Source organism: Equus asinus, chromosome 16 (genome assembly GCF_041296235.1).
Source record: "Equus asinus isolate D_3611 breed Donkey chromosome 16, EquAss-T2T_v2, whole genome shotgun sequence".
NCBI lineage: Eukaryota > Metazoa > Chordata > Mammalia > Perissodactyla > Equidae > Equus > Equus asinus.
In genome coordinates, this window is record NC_091805.1 from 48,748,890 (window position 1) to 48,770,594 (window position 21,705).

The window sequence follows — 21,705 nt, forward strand, 5'->3', positions numbered from 1 at the left end:
GAGGGTCCTCCGCCAGGAGCACTCCCAGCAGCTGGGACAGCCGGCCCTTCATCTGGGCGTCAGGTCACAATTTTCACTACAGCTCAGTTGTGCTGTTTTGCTTTTTTTTTTTTTTAACTGCATTTTGCTTCCAAACACCTCCCAACACTTTACAAACTAACACATTTTTCTCATCCACTTGCAGAAGGTGCTTGAGACATGAGGTGTCTCCCCGCCCTGCTCGTGTCCATTTTTCACATAACGAAAAGTAACATACGGCAAGTCAGTGACAGTGACAGGGAATCACACACAGGTCTCCTGCCACTCAGCCAGGGTTCTGCTACTACATTGTTGCTTCCACTTGGTGGGGGGGGGGGGGGGGTTGGGGGGGGAGGAAGATTGGCCCTGAGCTAACATCTGTTGCCAGTTTTCCTCTTTTCCCTTGAGAAAGATTGTCACTGAGCTAACATCTGATGCCAATTTTCCTCTTTTTCCTTGAGAAAGATTGTCGCTGAGCTAACATCTGTGCCAATCTTCCCCTATTTTGTATGTGGACACCACCAGAGCACGGCTTGATGAGCAGTGTGTAGGTCCGTGCCCAGGATATGAACCTGTGAACCCTGGGCCACAGAAGCAGAGTGCACAAACTTCACCACTATGCCACTGGGCCAGCCCCTGTTGCTTCCTTCTTATTTTGCCACCGTATTCACATGCTGTGAAATCAAACATGAAAATTGGTTTTGGTTTTGTTTCATGGAGAATGACAACTTCTCAGGGCTCTGCCCCATCACGAGAGTGTTATGAACTTTCACAAGCGTCTTCTACTCCCACACCTCAGTACCAGAACTAGGATTAGGTGGGAATGGATGAGGATGTCTCAAACCACTGCTAACCAAACTAAACAAGGAAGTCTGAGGGAAATAGAGCTCCCTGCCCAGGCACCTGGGCCATCCCACACTTGCTCCTTACCCTGCTCCCTTAGCTACGTGTAGGAACCTGTCTGGCTACCTCAAATCACAGTCAGTGTCATTTTCACAAAACAGTCAATTACCTAGTCTCGGGTGGATCCCACCTGCAGGCACTTTGGAGACAGTCTTGATGTCTGGACATTGTGGGACATTTCTGAGCTGGATGACAGGTGTGCAATTTCTGGCTCTAGTAAAGTTGTAATTTCAGCATTCCTGGAGGATTCACCAATATACTCTCTTTTTTCCTCCTACAAGAGAAGCATTTGAAACGTACACTGCCTTAAATCCCCTTTTGAATTCAGCTGGCCCTCGGGTTATCATTTTAACCTTTCGGGCACGTCAGGAAAGGGGCTCCTGGAGCCCTCAGAGCTCTCGGCCAGAGTTCCCGGATTCTCTCTTCAGACAAAGACAGACAAAGAGCGCTGGGGTTGGCTTATTTCAGACAAATGGAGTTCATGTCAAAAAGCATTGAGTGGGTCAAAGAAGAGCATTTTATCCTGAACAAAGGTACAACTTCACAGTAAAGATCTAACAGCTGGAAACTTTCTGTGACAATAACAAAGTATGCTAGAAACGTAAGAAAAAATGCTTGAAATACAATATTTGTGGGAGACTTTTAAACACCTATATCTCAAACTTTGACAGCTGAAATAAACAAAAATTGTCAAAGACAGACAATCCAAATAATGATAAGATTCTTCTTTTATAAAGAGAAAATATGCCATCTTTTTAAGCTTCTGTGGAACATTTACAAAAAGTGATCATAAATAAGACACAAAGATGAACTCAATAAATTTCAAGACAAATTAAATGAGTTATTTTATCACATCAGAAAGTAATAAAACTGGAAATTAAACAAGTAAACCATAAACCATCCACTTAAAGTAGAAGGCAAACTCCCCAAAAGTTATTATGACAAAAGGAAATGAAAATTATAGATATAGGCTATCTTTAGAACAACGAAATGAGAACACTTTTCACGCATTCATGTAATAACCACTTGTAGATTGCCTACTAGATGCTAGACACTGTTCTAAGAGCAGGATCTACAGCACTGAGAAGACAAGATCCATTCTCATGGGCTTATGTGCTACCACCAAATTGGGGGAAGACAGCTAATAAACAAGTACATGAACAAACAAGAAAATATCAGGGAATGATACTTGCTTTAATGAAAATAGAACAGAATAGTGACTGAGAGTGACTGGTGTGGCTGATATGCTACTTTTGGTTGAGAAGGCCTCTCTGAGATGGCATTGAAGCTGAGACCTGAACATGAAGAATTCACCACGTGAATTTAAAAAGGAGACAGGAAAAATAAAGATAACAACTAATATAAATTAATCCAAAAAGGAGAAAAAAAGCAGGATTGATGAAAAAGATCCAAGATATAGTTATTTTGGAGGAAAAGTATAAAAGATAAGCCTCTAATCAAGAATTTTTAAAATACATATAAATATAAAACTAAATATAGAAAACTCCCCATTTTTTTTTTTTTTTTAGCTCAGGTGCTAATCTTTTTTTTTTTTTTTTATTAATGTTATGATAGATTACAACCTTGTGAGATTTCAGTTGTACATTTTTGTTAGTCATGTTGTGGGTACACCACTTCCCCCTTTGTGCCCTCCCCCCACCCCCCCCTTTTCCCTGGTAACCACCGATCTGATCTCCTTATCAATATACTAACTTCCACCTATGAGTGGAGTCATATAGAGTTCGTCTTTCTCTGACTGGCTTATTTCGCTTAACATAATACCCTCGAGGTCCATCCACCTTGTTGTGAATGGGCCAATTTTGTCTTTTTTATGGCTGAGTAGTATTCCATTGTGTATATATACCACATCTTCTTTATCCAATCATCAGTTTCTGGGCATGTAGGCTGGTTCCACATCTTGGCTATTGTAAATAATGCTGCGATGAACATAGGGGTGCAAGGGACTCTTGAGATTTCTGATATCAGGTTCTTAGGATAGATACCCAGTAATGGGATGGCTGGGTCATAGGGTATTTCTATTTTTAACTTTTTGAGAAATCTCCATACTGTTTTCCATAGTGGCTGTACCAGTTTGCATTCCCACCAACAGTGTATGAGGGTTCCTTTTTCTCCACAACCTCTCCAACATTTGTCGCTCTTGGTTTTGGATGTTTTTGCCAATCTAATGGGTGTAAGGTGATATCTTAGTGTAGTTTTGATTTGCATTTCCCTGATGATTAGCGATGATGAACATCTTTTCATGTGTCTATTGGCCGTATTCATATCTTCTTTTGAGAAATGTCTGTTCATGTCCTCTGCCCATTTTTTGATCGGGTTGTTTGTTTTTTTGTTGTTAAGCAGTGTGAGTTCTTTGTATATTATGGAGATTAACCCTTTGTCGGATAAGTGGCTTGTAAATATTTTTTCCCAATTAGTGAGCTGTTTTTTTGTTTCAATCCTGTTTTCCCTTGCCTTGAAGAAGCTCTTTAGTCTGATGAAGTCCCATTTGTTTATTCTTTCTATTGTTTCCCTCAACTGAGGAGTTATACTGTCCGAAAAGATTCTTTTGAAACTGATGTCAAAGAGTGTACTGCCTATATTCTCTTCCAAAAGACTTATTGTCTCAGGCCTAATCTTTAGGTCTTTGATCCATTTTGAGTTTATTTTGGTGTGTGGTGAAAAAGAATGTTCAATTTTCAATCTTTTGCATGTGGCTGTCCAGTTTTCCCAGCACCATTTGTTGAAGAGACTTTCCTTTCTCCATTGTAGGCCCTCTGCTCCTTTGTCGAAGATTAGCTGTCCATAGATGTGTGGTTTTATCTCTGGGCTTTCAATTCTGTTCCATTGATCTGTGGACCTGTTTTTGTACCAGTACCATGCTGTTTTGATCACAGTAGCTTTGTAGTATGTTTTGAAATCAGGGATTGTGATGCCTCCGGCTTTGTTTTTCTTGCTCAGGATTGCTTTAGCAATTCGCGGTCTTTTGTTGCCCCATATGAATTTTAGGATTCTTTGTTCAATTTCTGTGAAGAATGTTCTTGGGATTCTGATTGGGATAGCATTGAATCTGTAGATTGCTTTAGGTAGTATGGACATTTTAACTATGTTTATTCTTCCAATCCATGTGCATGGAATGTCTTTCCATCTCTTTATGTCATCATCAATTTCTTTCAAGAAAGTCTTGTAGTTTTCATTGTATAGATCCTTCACTTCCTTGGTTAAGTTTATCCCAAGGTATTTTATTCTTTTCGTTGCGATTGTGAATGGGATTGAGTTCTTGAGTTCTTTTTCTGTTAGTTCATTGTTAGTGTATAGAAATGCTACTGATTTATGTATGTTAATTTTATACACTGCTACTTTGCTGTAGTTGTTGATTATTTCTAATAGTTTTTCAATGGATTCTTTGGGGTTTTCTATATATAAGATCATGTCATCTGCAAACAGCGAGAGTTTTACTTCTTCGTTACCTATTTGGATTTCTTTTCTTTCTTTTTCCTGCCGAATTGCTCTGGCCAGCACCTCCAGTACTATGTTGAATAGGAGTGGTGAAAGTGGGCACCCTTGTCTTGTTCCTGTCCTCAGAGGGATGGCTTTCAATTTTTGTCCATTGAGTATGATGTTGGCTGTGGGTCTGTCATATATGGCCTTTATTATGTTGAGGTACTTTCCTTCTATACCCATTTTATTGAGGGTTTTTATCATAAATGGGTGTTGGATCTTGTCGAATGCTTTCTCTGCATCTATTGAGATGATCATGTGGTTTTTGTTTCTCATTTTGTTGATGTAGTGTATCACGTTGATTGACTTGCGGATGTTGAACCATCCCTGTGTCCCTGGTATAAATCCCACTTGATCATGGTGTATAATCTTTTTGATGTATTGCTGTATTTGGTTTGCCAGAATTTTGTTGAGGATTTTTGCATCTATGTTCCTCAGTGATATCGGCCTGTAGTTCTCCTTCTTTGTGTTGTCCTTGTCAGGTTTGGGGATCAGAGTGATGTTGGCTTCATAGAATGTGTTAGGGAGTACTCCATCTTTCTCAATGTTCTGGAACAGTTTGAGAAGAATAGGTATTAAGTCTTCTTTGAATGTTTGGTAGAATTCTCCAGAGAAGCCGTCTGGTCCTGGACTCTTATTTTGGGGGAGGTTTTTGATTACCGTTTCTATTTCCTTACTTGTGATTGGCCTATTCAGATTCTCCATTTCTTCCTGATTCAGTTTGGGGAGATTGTAGGAGTCTCGGAATTTGTCCATTTCTTCCAGGTTGTTCACTTTGTTGGCATATAGTTTTTCATAGTATTCTCTTATGATCTCTTGTATTTCATTGGTATCTGTTGTGATTTCTCCTCTCTCATTCCTAATTTTATTAATTTGCAATTTCTCTCTTCTTTTCTTGGTGAGTCTGGCTAGGGGTTTGTCAATTTTGTTAATTCTTTCGAAGAACCAACTCTTTGTTTCATTGATCCTTTCTATTGCCTTTTTTGTTTCAATATCGTTTATTTCTGCTCTTATTTTTATTATTTCCCTCCTTCTACTGACTCTGGGCTTTGTTTGTTCTTCTTTTTCTAATTCTGTTAGGTGTCGTTTGAGGTTGCTTATGTGAGCTTTTTCTTGTTTAGTGAGGTGAGCCTGTGTTGCGATGAATTTCCCTCTTAGGACTGCTTTTGCTGCATCCCAAATGATTTGGTATGTCGTGTTCTCATTTTCATTTGTCTCCAGATAAAATTTGATTTCTTCTTTAATTTGAAAACTCCCCATTTTTTAACTGAACTAAGATTACTCTAATACCAAATCTGACAAAAACAGAAAGAAAAAGAAAAGCATGTCAAACTTTAGACCAATCCTATTTATGCATCTGGAATCATAAACCTACTAAATTGAATTCACAGTGTATTAAATGACTCATGCATCACACCCAAGAAACTTCATTCCGGAAATGCAAAGATAATTTAGAATTAGAAAAAATATATATACTATAACATGATATATCTTTTTTTTAAATGAGTAAGGCCTATTTTATAATCACAATGGATGAATAAAGACTTTTGATAAAATTCAACACATTTTCTGATTAAGAATTACTCTGACAACTTGGAGGAATAAGCTAACTTGGACCACTTGTTTCACTCAACACAGAGAAATAGTAGATGACATATAACACATACAATTTAAATAATAGCTGGGCTCCAAAGAAAGAAAGAAAAAACTGGTACATAATCAGTGAAATCGATATATTCAATGAAATAAAGCTAGAATTATAAGTTGATGTAGTGATGACTTGGGGATGGGGGAGAGAGGTATGGAACCCCAACATTGGCTTCTTATGGCCAAAAATCAGCAGTTTTTGTCCGTTAGAGAGAGAATAGACGTTTTGGGGTCTGCCAAAGGTGTGAGGGTGTGACTAAGATCGTTGTATAAAATTTGGACCTCCAAGGGTGCTCCCTAGTGAACTAGGAACAAGAAACATTCCATTCCCTGGACCAGAAAAGCAATACGGAAATTTGAATCTTCCCAGGACTCTGATTAGAGGGAAATCTCTTCTTTTAGAAACCAAAACCTTAGGCCTGTGTTTTGCATAAGTGTGGAGCCCAAATGTACACTACCCAGGTGGTATAGGCATCCCCAAGTCAAGAAATTAATGTAAAATTGGTTTTGGGGATAGCAAATCTCTGGGACTCTCAGCAGATGGAAGCACACACTTCCAACATCATGAGTGGTAGTTGGCAAACTATGACCCAGTACTGTGGCCCAGGGGCCAAATACTGCCCATGGCCTGCTTTTGTATGACTTGTGTGTTGAGAATGTTTTTCACATTTTCAAAGGGTGGTAGAAGGAGAAGAAAGAGAAGGAGGAGGAGGAGAAGAAGAAAAAGAAGAAGAAGAAGAAGAAGAGATAGCAACTATATGTGACCTACAAAGACTAAAATATTTACTATCTATCTCTGTATAGGAAAAGCTTGCCAATCTCTGATCTAGAACACAAAGAGAGTCCAAAGGAGGACAATACCCCTCACTAAAGATCACATTACAATAAAAAATTACCATGTGACAAAACCAGTCACTATTTAGGAAAGTCAGTAAACTCAACAAATAGTAGAATAAACAGCTTTGCAAATTTTAGACAATAGTACAATCTGAAGAGACTATAAAATAAGCATTTTTTAAATGATTAAGACATAAATGGAAGTATAATTTTTTAAAAAGTTCTATAAAATAAAAATCTAGTAATGGAATCAAAAGTCAAATGAAAAATTAAATTACTGATTTAAACACTAGTGAAGAAGCAATTAGTGGACTGGAAGGTAAATCTGAGAAAATTAACCAGAATATAACACAAAGTGATAAAGGAATAGAAAATATGAAAAAGAAATTGAGAGTCAGGAAAGATAGACTGTGAAGGAGCAATTAGTTGTAGTTCCAAAAGGAAAGGTTATAGAAAAGTGGGAGAGAAGAAATATTTGAAGAGAAAATCATTGTGAAATTTTCACAATTGATAAAAACATAAATCTTAGATTCAAGAAGCACACTAACTCTTCAGCAGGATAAAAATAAATCTACAACTAGATACATTACAGTAAATTATAAAACACAAAAGAAAAAGAAAATGTTAAAAGTAAGCAGAGAGCAAACACAAATTACCACTGTGGCAGAAGTGACTATACGTCACCTAAATGTATTTTAAATCTTCTGGAAAAACAGGATTGTAATTGGGCATATGGAGGGTAATAATAGAATTCTATAAGTAAAACATGCATTGTAGATTTAAACTTAGAATCATGTAATATTTTACATAATTATGAAACAAATTTAAAAAGCAATTCCTAAAAGGGAAAAGTAAAAGGAAACAATCCTAACTTTTATCGAAATAGTGGCATAATCACATGGGAAAAAACTAGTCAAAGTAGACTTTAAGATATAGTAATTTGACTATATAGCTCTAGTAGTATATACTCTACGAACAAAAAGTATTGCATTAAAAGTTCTAAACTTTTTACAGTAATCATATGGTTAGTGGCAGAATGGTGTTATTGTGTGTGCATTGCGGGATAAAGCAAATGAGTAATTATGGTGCTGTCTTAGTCTGCTAGGGTTGCCATGACAAAATACCACAGACAGGGTGGCTTAACAACAGAAATTTATTTTCCTCACAGTTCTGGAGGCTGGTAGTCCAAGATCAAGGTGCTATTAGGATTGGTTTCTGCTGAGACCTCCCTTCCTGGCTTGTAGACAGCCATGGTCTTGCTGTGTCCTCACGTGACCTTTCCTCTATGCACACGCAGAGAGAGAGAGAGAGAGAGACAGATCTTGTGTCTCTTACTCTTCTCACAAGGACACAAGTCCTATCAGACTAGGGTTCTACCTTTATATCCTCATTCAATCTTAACTACCTCCCTAAAGGCCCTCTCTTCAAATGCAGTCACATTGGGAGTTAGGGCTTCAACATACAAATTTTGAAAGGATACAACTGAGTCCATAATAGGTACCACTGAGAATTGAAATTTCCAATATAAAAGAAAGGAAATACAGATGTAAGATGAATGAGGCTAAGTAAAAACTTTATGGTCCTGAATTTGAGTTGGAACTATCAGTTTGAGTTCATGATGTATTTTATATTAATATCAATTTATATTATAATTATAAATTATATATTTTCTATAATTAGCTTATAGTAATATGAATATAACATATAATATATATTACATAAATATGTATATTAGATCTATCCTTTGAAAAGGCCAAGAAACAAAGGCCAACCCACTGGCAATGAGACCACTAGTGCCCAGATTATAGTCTCTAAAAACCATTTCCTATTAAAACAAACCAGAGCTCCTTAGAGAACGTCTGATTCCAGGCCTGAAAAGAGAAATACACAAGCTGGGCATAGACTATCTTGTCATCCCAGGGAATAAGAAAGTTACTGAAGTTGTCATTTCAAAGGACTCAGGAACTAACTTGAATGGTCTTCCCCTAGCCAAAGATAGGATAATTTGATTTTTGGAATTGATTTTGACTACACAGTATCTGAGTATGATTGCCCTTTATGACTAGCAATTCTATGAATTATCCAATATCCTTTAAATAGATTCCTCTTTTGCTTTAAATAGGTCAGAATTGTTTTTGTTACTTACAACTAAAGAAACCCAACGGATACTATGAGGAAACTTGCTAGCACAATGTAAGGCATGACAGATCTTCAGTAAATATTGGTTTCCTTCCTAGGAGTCAAAAATCTATAATGACTTCTTTTCAGATATTAAAAACCATGCAGGAAATTTCCTCTCCATACAAGGGGGAGATTCTGCTTCTGCTCACACCTCCTGTAGCTCCCTCCACTCTCCCCCACTGTAAACTGGTTACAGTCCAAGGTTTTGACTGGACCCCAGTTATTACTGGGCAGGGTTCCTATGTTGAAATGTCAGCACTCATGCCCTGTTCTCTTGCACTTTCTGCTTTCTATTTCCTTGTGATAAGCAAACATAAGATCTCTTATCTCTTCCTCAACTAAAAGGGTGAGTGAATTTAATATTCCTCTTAGGGCCTGGATCTCTTCGCCAATATGCCTAAAATTTCAATTTGAAGAGACGTAAAAGATCCCACTATCTTTTACCAGAACACCCTGCATTGAGAATTATCAGGTACTGGCTCAGCTACTGATTCTCATTTGCTGCTGCTCCTTGCCTTGTGCAGAACTCCCTTGGGAAACTAATGTCAAGAAGGGACACTGAAAGGGTAGGGCTCAGGTATTCCTGGGTTCCCTGGGCAAGGGGAGAAGAAAGGGAACATCATCAAGTGACACCAAACTCCTCTCATTCTTACAGAATCAACAACAGATAGGAGGCAGAAAGTGCGAGAGAACACAACATGGGTGCTGACATTTCAGCACAGGGACCCTCAAGTCTATAACTGATCTGAGAGGTGGAATACAGTAGAAAGAAGGAGAGGAGGTGGCAAGTGGGAGGAGAAAGAAGGAGGAGTAAGAAAATGGCTTCCTCTGTGTTCCTTGCTCCATTCGCCCTACTTCACCTCCCCATTAAGTCCCACCCACACATCCAAGGAAGAGAGCGATAAAAAGAGTAATGAGGATAAGTCAAGCGCATAGGTATTTTATTGGCCACGTTATTCTCTTGAGTGCACATGTTTTGGCAATGTCTCTTTTGTACCTCTGGTGTGCTAAGAGGGTTGTAGTCAGTGGCTTATACCACCTCTGTTCTGGATCATTAAGAGAAACTCGTTTCTCTCTCCTTTCCTTGACATTCTTTTCCTTGGATTCATCTTTTTTCTTCCATCAGGAAGTTAAAATCTAGAAGTCCAAGGAAGAGGTATAAATTTAGGGGAAAAGGTGGCAAGGAGGTCCCTTGGTCTACTTTTAATGTTGAGTTTTGCCTTTAGATTAGGCAAGAAGAATCCTTCAGTGGTTGCTTCCAGCTTCTCAATGGCCTAGATAAATGTTTGAGGCCAAAATACTATAATAAAATGCATGCGTTTGCCTGGACCTCTCCTCCGAGCATGATCTCTCTCTCCTGTGGACCCCATAGGCAAGGACATACCTCTGACAAGAATGGACTTGGTGTCCACAACCTTAGGCCCAAGCCCAATACTACCCCAAAAGAATACTCTGTCATCCAAAACAAGCAACATAGGTGATAATAGACTTGCCATTCTAAGACCACTTGTGGCTAATGCCTTGGCAGGTGACTGCTCTGCCTGAGCCCCCAGCAGTGGCTGTTCACAGGGATCAGAGAGAGCAAACACATAACTGTGAGGAGGACCCAGTTCTTGAGAATTGTTGCTGTGACTTCAAGGGCTGCTCCTCTGCTAGCTGTGCCTCACTGTTTTCTGCTGTCTCCATCAGTCTCTTCCTGTTGGGTCTCCTGGTGTTCCCCAACTTTAAGGAAATTTGTTTCCTACAGAAGCTCTGGGAAACACATGACAGTGCGAGGTGATGGCCTCCAACAATGGGACCTCACGTTCTGCAGGTGATGTGGTTGAAATGTGAATGGGTCACTCTGCTTGGGAGATAATCCTTCCAAGGCCAGCTCCTAGGCTGATGCTGCCTCATTTTAGGTTATTTCCCAAGTCGCGACAGGGGCCTCAGATGCCATCCCAGGTCCTCTGCTTCCCTCTTCTGGTCAGTTGAAGGGAATCTTTATAGCCATTTAGAGTTTAGGTAAAGAAGTAATATGATGGTACCTAGTAATAAAACCAAATCATAATCTCCAAACGATCACTTTTAATTCACAAAAAGCTACACCCTTGAAGTGGGAAAATTAAAGATAACAATATTACATTTCAAATATGCTCACACTGAGGCAGTCATGACATCTACTCTGCTGTATAGACCTAGAGAGAAGATGTTAAATCTGCATCTTAAATCTTAGGGTAAATTAAGTTACACAGGTTTCTTTACCACAAAATTCCTCGGGATGTTTAATTGCTACTGTGTACTGTGAATCTCTGAGAGGAATAGAACATAGAGTTTTCAGACAATGACTTCTTTATTGAGGAGCATCCCAAAGGCTAGTGTTCCACCCTGAAGAACACCCTGGAAGAAATGCGACACTAGACATTGAAGAGGTGAACTAAGAAAGAGACCCCCACATTGTGAAATGACAAGTATTATCTCACCCAAGCCAACATCAGGGCCAATGAATCAGATGACCACCAGTGCCTCTTGAGTTAATATCAGATTCAGTTTCAATCACCAAGCTCAGAGTTTGAAAAGGACCTTAAAGGTCTTCAAGGACCCTTGTGGTTCAATCCTTCATTTTGTAGATAAGGAGACTGAGACTCAGAGAGCTATAAAGAAAATAAAGCATAGTCTCAAAACTTAATGAAGACATATAACCATGGTATCTATTTGTGAGAGTCCAGGACTCATGACCATTTGGCCCTGAGGAGCTATCCATTGCAAAGAGTCTGCATTTTGACATATTAGATCAACCGGTAGAGGAAAAATGCTTAGTTTAGAAGAGTACTTACCAGGTCATCCCCTTCACCAGAAAGATGTACACAATATGTGGCAGCATTTGATAAAACAAGATCAGACTTATTATTCATTTATAAACCCACAGAGGGCACTTTTATAAAAGTCATCATCCTCACTCACACATCAAAGGTAGAGTCAGGAAATATAGTTTTTGTTAAACTCCAAAGTGCTCTGATGCTTTTTCGTAAATGTTAGCGCATTTGGGAGAGCACCATGTCCTTCTGCATTAGCAAAGACTCTTCGGGTTGCTAGTGACAAGAACCCAGTCTGAACTAGCTTAGGCAGAAGAACAAGGAGTGGAGGGAGTAATTTATTGAAAAGCTCCATAATGAAAGGAAGAGCTGGAGAGTGAGGGAAAGAGCCACGAGGACTGTCACTCCTTATCTCTCATGTGCTTTTCTGTCAGTCAGCTTCACTCTCTTCTACTGCAGATGAGATCTGCCACCTCATAGGGGTCAGGGCTGTCATTGGCTCATAGCCTCATGTCTTCCCCCACCAGGAAGGAATAGTCTCAAGTTCAAAAGTCCCAGAGAAGGGCCCTGATTGGCCTTGCTCGTTGAAGTGTTCCTTTCTGAAAGAAGGGATATAGGATCTTAGGAGAGACTGATAGCATGGTGGGTAAGAGGTCCAAATACTGACTCCCATGCCTACCAGCTGTGTGATCTTAGGCAAGTTACTTCAGGCTCCTTTACCTCAGTTTCCTTATCTGTAAAATGGGGAAAATAATGGTATCATCTTTATAGGTTTGGTGTGATGGCTAAATTATAGAAAAGATACAAAGAATTTTACGTAGTATCCGTCACAAGGTAAGCAATCAATAATCATTAGCTGTTATCATTACTGGTTCGGCTTGGAGAGTTAGGAGTTCATACTTAGATCAATCAGTCTGGCAATGTAAGGGAGAGATTAAAATCATAAACTTTGTGGTCTGATGATTTGGCTTCAAATTTCAACTCTCATGCTTACTGGGTACACCTTATGCAACTTATTTAACTATTCTGTGCCTTTGGTTTCTTCATCTATAAAATGGGAGCAGTAATGGTGCTTACCTTGTAAGGTGGTTTCAAGGAATAAATAAGATGATGAATGTTAATCATTTAGCATCTTACCTAGCAACTAGTAAGCATGCAACAAAAGTTATCACTATTATTATCATTAAGGCTGTGCACGTGGTGTATAAAAAGAAGATAGCTCCCACCTGAACCGTGACATTAGAAGGAGTATTTCATTCATTCATTCGTTCAACAAATATTCATTGAGTGCTTCTACTGTGTTAGGCGCTGTGCTAAATGTGGAGAATGCAGAGTGAGGAACAAGACTGACAAGGCCCTGATCTCCTGAAACATACATTCTAGTAAGGCTTTTAGAAGAGGGTTATCACTCTGGAGAGGAAAATCAACAGATGTCCACCACACCCACCAACTTCTTTGTCAACTAGTCCTTCAGATTTCCTGTTTTCTTCCTTCTCTCAAAACATAGTCACCTTCACCACCGTATTTATCCACCTCCTTGTAAATGGATACCTTTTTCTATTCTTGATAGATAATTATCTATATTATCTTTTGTATGTATGCGTGGATTGCATGTATAAATTGTATGGTACGTATAAATTGTTTTTGGTATTTTAAAGACCTGGTAGGTCACTCCTCTGTCTAGCTATTTGGTAGACTTCCCATCTTGATTACCGTCAAATGTAGGGTCTGTAGCAGCAAGGGTGCTGAAGCTCAGTTTCACTGAAACGTAGAAGAACCGTTTAAAAATCAGCTAATAAACTATACACAGAAATCCTTCTCAGGTGGATCATATATCAAACGGGAAAAGCAAAAACAACAAGGCTCCTAGCAGATCATATAGGAGAATACCTTTATGAATTCTGGATCTGGAAAGATTTCTTAAACAAGATACCAAAGCACTTTCCATTAAAAAAAAAGAAGTTTGAAAAAGGTGCCGATGCTAAAACTAAGAACTTCTGTTCATTAAAGTATACCACTAAGAGAGAGAAGGAGAGCCAGAAAGTGGGAACGACTTTTTACAATGGGTCTAACCAAAAAGGAGTTCATATCCGTAACATGTAAAGAACTCCTACAAACCTGCAAATCAAAAAGTAAACAAAAACAGACAACACAATAAAAAATGGCCAGAAGATTTGAACAGGCACCCCACAAAAGAGAAACCCAAAGAGACAAACGTGAAAAGATGCTCAACCTCGTTAGTTAGCAGAGAAATGTGCACTAAAACCCCACTGACATACCACCATACACTCACTAGAGAGGCACCACCAAGTGTTGCAAGGACATGAGACAGCAAGAACTCTGATACACTGATGGTGGAAGTGTAAGTTGGCACAATTACCATGGAAAGCAGATTGACGTCATCTAGTAAAATAGAAGACATGCATAATTTGTGACCCAGCAATTCTTCTCCAAGGTATATGTCCCCATAAAACATATGCTTATGTGCACCAGGATACATATTGAAGAACGTTCATAGCAGTAGGAATAATAGCTTCAAACTGGAAAGGACCTAAATGTCTCTCAAGACTGGAATAAATGACAAATTGTGTTATATTCATACTATGAAATGCTATCCCGAGAGAAACAGGGGGAAAAAGTACAGCTACATGACACGTAGAAGATGAATCTTAAAGACATAATATTGAGTGAAGAGAGCCAAACAGTACAGGACACATACTGTATGATGTAACTTAGATAAAAATTTTTAAGGCTGGGGCCGCTCCGGTGGTGCAGCAGTTAAGTTTGCACGTTCCACTTCTCAGCGGCCCAGGGTTCGCCGGTTTGGATCCCAGGTGTGGATACGGCACCGCTTGGCAAGCCACGCTGTGGTAGGCATCCCACGTATAAAGTAGAGGAAGATGGGCATGGATGTTAGCTCAGGGCCAGTCTTCCTCAGCAAAAAGAGGAGGAATGGCAATAGTTAGCTCAGGGCTAATCTTCCTCAAAAAAAAAAAATTTAAGGCAAAGTTAAACAGTTTTTAGGAGTAAAACTATAAAGAAAGGCAGAAACTTAAAAATTAAGTTTGTATTTACCCCGGGGGGTGGGAGGAGTTACAATCAGGAAACGTTCTTAAGGTGTTAGTAATGTTCTACCTCTTGACACAGGTAGGTTATGCAGGGATGTGGTTTACAAATTGTTAAATCATACCTTTATTTCAAAAATCTTTCTGTATGTTTGTTATATTACACACAGATAGGAGTAAATATACTGCAGACATTCTAGACAGAGATTGAAATGAATACAGCAGGATAAAGAGGAGCATTCTTCAAGTTCAAAGTCACAGAGCTCTCTAAGACAGATTACCAGTTTAAGGATGATCGCCATCCTAGAGGTGGCACTGATGGGACTCGCTACTCAATGTGCCCAACCATAATACATACGCTATTGGTGTAACTTGTAGAAAGGGGTTTAGTTATGGAGAAAATATATAGCAAACATTCATTTCATAGGTTACAAATCATCAAGGCTAAAAGTCTCCTAGAGCCCCTATTTTGGATGTGCAGCTCCACAAACATACAGCTGGTGGCGGAGACTCAAGCGCTGGCTGGAGAGTGCTGGTCACCAGAGCATCTGCTGCTGGGACACCCTCTGCGGCCAGCTTGCCCACCTTTACTGGTCCCTGAGCAACTGACTCGCTCTGCAGCTGCCATGGCGGCTCCAGCAGGAACCACAGTCTCTTTTCTGCCCTGCACCACACCTTCCACACCTTTGTGATGCTGCCATTTTGCATCCTCCCTGTCTTCTCCACAACTTTCATGCTACGGAGGGTTTTGTTGGTTGGTTGGATTGGCTTTTACTAGGAAGAGAAAAATTCCTGTCATGAACATGCCCCTCACATCTTCCCAGGGTCTTTCTTCCGTGGACTCTTCTGATATCACGCCCATAGTGCCCTTCACGCCTCCCAGGGCCAGCAGCAGGGGAGTTTCCGATGCTGATTGGGCTTTGACAACTTTTATCCTTCATAATGACCTACAAGATTGGTGCATTTTTATCCCCAAGTGGGTTAGAGAGGTGAAGCATCTAGATTTCACATCTCTGCTTCCCTGCCCCTACCCACATACGTCCAATAATTTTTAAAATGTCTATTTTTAATTTTCAGTGAAATAGCATCATAAAAATATCAAGGGTGATTTTGAAAGTAAATTTAATCGCTAATCTTATTTCTAGTACTTTTTAAATTTCTTCAAAGTTTTGCCATGTATAATTATCCTAAGTTATAGTCATAACATATATGCACATTCATGGTTTTTTATGTAATGTATCAGAAACATTTTTCTGCTGCTTAAACTACTTTCAAAATTCTCATTTTGGAGTAATATTTAGTATTCCATTTAGAATATTAATAGCAATTTACTTAACCACTTTCCTATTACTGGTATCTAGATCTTTTTCAGTTTTAACTGATGTTGTGTACAATGATACATTTATTAAAGCTAAATGTCAAATTTTACATTTATCTCTGTTAAATTTAACTTCATGAGTTTTGGCCAATTACTAGAACATATCAACAGCTTTTTGAATTTTGACTTTGCTAACGTACTTGTGTGATTCATGGATTTGATGTCATTAATTAAAGAATTGAAAATGACAGACCCAGGGACAGAAGCTCAAAGAGGTATATGTTCTAAAATGTAGACACTGAAATGTTCAAAATAGCATTATCCATGATATTTTCAAACTAGTAACAGCCTAAATGTCCATCACTTGTAGAATGGACAAATTAATTATGGTTTATTTATAGAATGGATTACTATACAGGCATGAAAATGAATGAATTACACTAGAGCGGTGACTTAGATGAATCTCACAAACATGGTGTCAAGCAAAAGAAGCCCGACACAAAAGAATACATGCTCTATTTTTATAAAGTTAAAAAGCACACAAAGCTAATTTATGGTGTTAGGTAGTATCAATATATTGATTATCTTTAGGGAGGAATAAGTGATTGGGAAAGTGTGCAAGGTGGGTCCCTGAGAGGCTGATGAATGCTTCACTTCTAGACCTGGATAATTACCTGAGTGTGTTCATTTGGTGATAATTCATTGAGCTGCACACTTATGGTTTGTAAATTTTTCTGCGTGTATCTTACACTGCAACAAAAAGCTTATTTTTAAAAATAGTGATAAGAACAGTGAATTCGGGCCAGCCCCGGTGGCCTAGTGGTTAAGTTTGGCATGTTCTGCTTCAGGGGCCTGGGCATGGTTCCTGGGTGTGGATCAACACCACTCCTCTGTCAGTGGCCATGCTGTGGTTGTGGCTCACACATAAAAATAGGAAGATTGGCAGTGGTTGTTAGCTCAGGGCAAATCCTCCTCAGCAATAAATAAATAAATAAATAAATAAATAATTGAATTCAAGTGTTCATAGTGATGCTAATAATTATACACAAGTCAATAACAATAATATAGAATTCAAGCTGGCTTGAGGTTGTAGATAGTGAGTTTGGTTTGAAAATATTGAAATCGAAGTGTTGGAAGGATATGCAGGTGGAAATGCTCAGTAAATAGTCACATATATGGGTTTGGGGCTTGAGGGAGAGAGCTGGGCTGGAGGGAGATATTTGGGAGTCATAAGTGTATTGATAGTAATTGAAACCATGGGAGTGGAAGAGATCATCCACAGATGAGTACAAAGCAACGTGATGAGAGAACTTTGGAGGGTTACCAGGACTTACAGAAAGAAAGCTCAGGAAGGAGGTGAAGACATCCAGAGAGATAGAAGACCTAACAGAGACCAGTCGTAGGAAAACCGGAGGTGGGAAAGGCCAATGGGATCAACTGCCAGAGACAGAAAAAGCTCGTTAAGGGCCGAGAAGTCTCCAATAGGTGTAATACCTGGGTCACAAGCGACTCTGGTGAGAGGAGAATCAGTGACTTCATCAGATCTAAGATGGGTGGTCCATAAGGATATCATCCAGGAAGATGGCAGAGTGTAGAGAAGAGAGAAAGAACTTAAATCAAGCCAGGCACCAAAGTATTCAGTGAATTTGAAATAGTCATCAAGGCTTTGGTGGGAGCAGTGACAGGGAAGTGCGGAGAACAGAATAGCCGGATGGCGTGAATGTAGAGGGTACTGGTCTGGAAGCAGCGTGGGGTCCTGGGAGAGTGCTGGCCGCCTGTCTGCCAGCTCCTTGGAGCAAGGGACTCAGAAAAATTCTAAGCCTCCATTCAGGAGGCTATAGGAGTCAAAGTGTATGTCAGGGGAGAGTTGGGCCTCACACCAAATCAGGAGGGGGAGGAAATGCTCTCTGAAGCGGTGAGCGAGTCATTTTATCATGAAGGTAATTCTGCTTGAAACTGAAGAACAGACAACAGTTCTCTCCGCTTGGCTGCCTAAGCTTCACCTCTTGTAGTCTGAACGGTTATCTTTGTCTACCCGATTATCCTCACGTCCTCAGGTAGCACATTACTCTCCTCTCCCCTCGGTCTGATAACTTTCCCTGCCCCTAGCCATCCATTAGCTCTACATTCCTGTTATTCTCGCTCTTCTAAATCTAAACATTTTGTTCCTCTTGCCCAAAACTTCGGGTTCCTCTTGGATTTTTTGTTATCTTCTAAAGCCAAACCCAGATTATTCCTCTTGGGAGAGATTAAGGTGTGTTCTGTTGACATATGGACGTATCAGCTATGCAGCAGAAGTCTGAAGATAGAGAAGCTGTCCCAACTCACGGGGCAATTGGGATTCTTGATTGGTCATTGAAAGGAAACCCACCTGACTGTCCAGGTTTCAGTTCCAGATGTGCACTGTGTGCCCATGGTCCCATGCTCAGAGGCTCCTGTGTCAACGGGACCTAGCCTCTCGTGTGAATAGGACTTGATGGGTGGGTGTGCAGAAGAAATGTGAATCAATGTTCCGATCCTTTTCCCTAAGACTTTGATTCCATGCTCTACCTTCTGAGCAAGAGAAAACAACCCCCAACCTTCCCACTTCCTCTTTTCCCTTGTTACCTCATTCTCTTTGTATTCATCTCTTTGGGGCCCCTCCCGTAGGTGTCACAAGCTAGAGTGAGAATTTGGTGAGTTAGAGCATGGGGTAAGCCTGGGAGTGTCTAACGTGTACCACGTGTTGGTTCCTTCCTCCTGACCTGGAAAGTCTCATGTGAGATCCTGTCCAACTGGTTCACGCACACTTATCTTTCAGACTTCCAGGGCTCCTTCCAATAGAAGTTTGACTCAATTAAAGAAGCATTTATAAAGTACCTATTGTGTATATACAGCAATATGGGAAATATATAGAAGCAGCATGCGTAATAGGTTGAATAATATCCCACAAAGATATCAGGTCCTAATCCTTAGAACTGGTAATATTATTTATTTGGGAAAAGGGCCTTTGCAAGTGGGATTAAATTAAAGATCTTGAGAGGAGGAGACTATCCTGGATTATCTGGGTGGACCCTAAATGCAATCATGTGTGTCCTTATAGATGCACATCTTTATACAGCCAGGACAGTGACAATTAGATACACACACAGTGGAGAAGGTGATGTGAAGACATAGCAGAGAGAGATTTGAAGATGCTGGCCTTGAAAATTGGAGTGATGCAGCCACAAGCCAAGGAATGCTGGTAGCCTCCAGAAGCTGGAGGAGACAAGGAACAGATTCTTCCCTAGAGTCTCCAGAGGGAGCCCGGCCCTGCTAACACCTTGATTCTGGCCCCAGTGGTACTGATTTCAGACTTGTAGCTCCAGAACTGAGAGAGATAAACTGCAGTTGCTTTGTAGTAATTCACTGCAGCAGCCACTGGAAACTAACAGAACATGTAACAGCATGGAAACAGCCCAACTCTCTGGAAAGGAGATGACAGTGGGGCTGTGCTGACTTACACACACACACACACACCCCAAAATAAAACAAACAGTACAAAGTGACAGAGTGAAATGCAGTGTTGAAGTGCAGGTCATCCAGCGGCAGTATCTTATAGCATAGAACCTCAAGCTCAACAAAGACAAGGGTTGCGTTGGGGCTCTGGGAAGGAAGCCATTCTTGGAAACATTGTTGGAACTGCCATACTTGTTAAGAGTGAACAGAAGAGGGATAAAATTGACTTCTTGATTGAAGAGTCCTGTTGGACAGTGTGCAGATTGGATGGCCAGGCCCTCATTGATTTTCTGGCCGTGGGCAGAACCAGAGGTAACCCAGTAACGGAGAAGCTAGTGGGCTCCAGGGGAGAGCCCTGGGGACCACAGAACCCCGCTGAGTGCTGGCAGGTCATGACTCCAGGATGCAGCTCTTCAGTTACATCAGGCCCTGAGAATAGTGATGATTTATTTCATCTTCAAAAGGTAAATATTATTTAGTCACAGGAAGGGAAGACCTCATTGAATTTCACCGGCACTATCAATAAGGACGTGAGAAATGTTACGCTAGGTCATGAGAGTGAGAAAATTCTCTCAGCATCCCAGACTGAGGTGGCTGGCAGAGGGACCAATGGAGGTTTGTGGATGGACACTCTCAAAAGGTTAGGGATACGTACTTCTCCCCCCAAAACACATCTAACTTCCCTAAAGTGTGATCCATGAACACCATTAGCATCTGTTAGTCTTGTGATCCTTTGATTTGAGGATTTAGGGCAAGGACTCTGGCTGTTAGATTTTCTGCTTAGGCATTGGAAAAGGCCAGCTTCTATTCATCATTCAGTATGGTCAGTGGTACCTTCGTAAAGTACTTACCAAGCAGTCCCCAATTAAGGTCCCTGTCAGCACAAGCCTTGTCCACGTGACTTATTTCCTGTTGCTTCTGCTGCTGAGAACAATATGATCTGTCCCAGTGACCAGTATATTAATCCACCTCCGACTGTTATTGTGTAGCCTGAATTAACCTTCCTATGATTTAGGAGCAGGTGGGTCTGAATCTCATTATTAATATGACTTCCATGCTCTTCTCCTCCACCGGGGCACAGGGATTCACTTGGAGAAGTGTTGCAATTACTATGCAGATTGCTTTCATATCATTTGATTGAACCTTCAGGAAGAAGGAAGGTCATTAATGTAACTTTTTCCTCAATTTCTCATTTTAGGAAATCTGGAAGCAGAGCCAGGCATAATTCAGCATTATTCAGCCCACTGAGCCACTCTCCGCAGAAAGTATAAATAGAGCACAGAAGTTTTGAAACAGATTGTAACCACAGTGTCAGAGAAATTCTCAGAAGACCCAGTTTTTGGAAATAAGTTCGCCGAGTGGAGCTAGATGCGCAGCTGCCCCTCGAGGTCCGTGTTCCTCAGAGAGCGATTCTGAGAACCGTATCTGCTTTGTCATCCAGCCAGTGGGGTAAAGCAGAGGGAGGCCCTTCTCCATCTCATGGCTGGTGTGAGGGTGGATGCTGCAGGGGCACGTTCACGTGTTACGCTGTGGGTTTCTTTAGAGAGGGAGCCGCAGTTTGTGTCAGATCCACAAGAAGCAAGATACGCGTTTCCAAAGCACTGCCCGTGGCATTCTATCGCCAAAAGCCCTGTAGCATCAGCTGCTATCATTAGTCAAGTTTTGAAGGCAAGAGATTGGTCAGGCCAACTTCCCCACCATGGCTTATAGGTCACAGTAACCTGAAGTGGACATAGCACTGTCCATTTCACCCTCCTCACCCGGCCCGTACACTGAGAAAGATATAAAGGACACTTACTGAGGTATCAAAATAGGAAGAGATCAGAAAGAATAACAAAAGACTGGTTAACTAGAGAACACCTATGTAATAAAATACCAAGTTGCCGGTAAAATGAAAGAAGTTGGTTAACATACACTGATATGAAATTACTTCAAAATTCATTAAGTGAGAAAAGCAACGTGCAGA